Raw genomic sequence first — 1,961 nt, 5'->3', positions numbered from 1 at the left:
AATGCTTCTGTAAATATATCTTTAGAAAAAAATGAAGAGGTAACAATTTTATTCTGTGAAGAACAAAAAGAAATCAATTTTAAAGAGAAAACAATTAAATGGATGAATAAGTAAAATATTCCCAATAGAATAAAATTATAGTTATTATTATTCTATTATCCTAGGTATTATTGTTATCAAATAACATTCAACAATGATTACTGCCTGAAATTATGCTGAGTGTTGAATATACATTACTCTGAGCCCTTATTGTAAAAACTACTTGATAATGGATTTAATTTTCAAGAAATGATCACAATTAAAGATCAAGAAAAAAATAAAGATCAGGTATGAAAAGTTGTGTAAAAGATTAGTGGTGGTTACTTAATTTACTTAACTATATAACTAAAACCAAACAATTATGACATTTAATTACCAGAATACAAATGTTATAAGCCTTAACCAAGTAAAAGTAATACTATCACAAACTAAAATGGAAATGGAGATGGAAAAAGGTGGGAAAAATGCCATTTTATTACCCCTCATAGCAGAAAGTGGCTGAATGTGTACACGCTGTAAAAGATGTAATTTTAAAAGCTGCCTCTCACCTGTCAATATTTTATAAGCTGTTCCTTAATTTTGGAAGGATTTTTGGGGAAGGGAACAATGGCATGTGATAAAGAAACATCTGTTTAGAACTCAGCTCTTCCTTCCGCTCCTTCTTCTGTAATATTCAGGAGGATGCATGTTCATGCTCTAATTTGAAGGTGGCAGTTTGAGAGCAGCCTGATTCTCTCTGCTCCTATGAGCCACAGCACAGCCAGGCAGGACGGGGCCTTTCGCAGGCAGCGAGCTGTCAGAGCAGCTCCTTTCCCAAGAGGAGTCTAGAAACAAAGAGATATACAGAATGGAGAAATTTTACATAGAGCCAGAATTTTAAATTATTGAAGTGGCTAAAATAAACCCAGCTGTTGGGGAATAGAAGTGGGAGGTGAAGGAGAGGAGTAGAAAAGTAAGGCATTTGAGGGAAGAAAGACTTAATATTTCTCTTAGAATAGAAAAGGGAGAGAGCAATAGAGGATGTATAGCTTATCAGACCTTCCCATTAGAATGGGAATAAGAGAATAAAAATATATTTTATCACCAAGTCAGCAGAAATAAAGACTGGAAAAGAGAAAAACAAAATAAGTGGTAAACTTTAAATAAAATGGAAGGAATAAAATCAAGGCTAGCACATATTGTCCAGAATTTCCAGATCAATAAACAGATGATCAGACTGTTAAAAGCACTGCCTTCTGTGTGGTTCACAAGAAATACACCTAGAGCAGAGTGACAAACACTGAACATGAGGGAGACACAAAGATACCAGCAAATGAAAGTAGGCAGGCAAGCAGACAAACAGAAAGCAAGAGCAATAATCTCAATATCAGGCAAATGTCAATGTAAAGCCAAAAGCATCTAACAGGATAGATGGTGTGATGGTTAAACAAATATGTAATCTTTGCCCTGCCTGTGTGACTCAGTGGTTGAGCAGCAACCTATGAACCAGGAGGTCACTGTTAGATTCCCGGTCAGGGCACATGCCGGGGTTGTGGGCTCGATCCCCAGTAGCGGGTGTGCAGGAGGCAGCCAATCAATGATTCTCTCTCTCATTGATGTTTCTATCTCTCTCTCTCCCTCTCTTTTCTTCTCTGAAATCAATAAAAATATATTCAAATATATATATGCACTGAGTGGCCAGATTATTATGACCACCTGACGTTTGTAGGCAAATTAGCTATAATTTTGCTCTGAAGTTGCTAGAGGGCCAGACCATTATAAATAGGGAAGCAGGTTGTTTACCACGACAGTAGAGTGATTTTTTTCTGAAGATATGGGTAAACAACACGATTTAACAGCCTTTGAACGTGGGATATATTTGAACGTGAGTGGCCAGATTATTATGACCACCCCATCAGTACTTCGTTGGGCCACCTTTTGCC

The 1,961-nt window shown here is 36.8% G+C and overlaps 1 long non-coding RNA gene across 1 annotated transcript in view; it reads right to left on the bottom strand.

Annotated features, from left to right (window-relative positions):
- Positions 1-487: 487 nt before the first annotated feature.
- Positions 488-1,961, bottom strand: part of LOC106727060 — a 6,213-nt gene continuing 4,739 nt past the window's right edge. The window contains exon 2 of the long non-coding RNA XR_001363209.1: positions 488-863. This is a non-coding gene — a long non-coding RNA (uncharacterized LOC106727060). The remainder of the gene's footprint in view (positions 864-1,961) is intronic.

Source organism: Myotis brandtii, unplaced genomic scaffold (genome assembly GCF_000412655.1).
Source record: "Myotis brandtii unplaced genomic scaffold, ASM41265v1 scaffold356, whole genome shotgun sequence".
NCBI lineage: Eukaryota > Metazoa > Chordata > Mammalia > Chiroptera > Vespertilionidae > Myotis > Myotis brandtii.
Note: the sequence above shows the minus strand (reverse complement) of the source record. Positions and strands in the feature narration are given on the sequence as shown.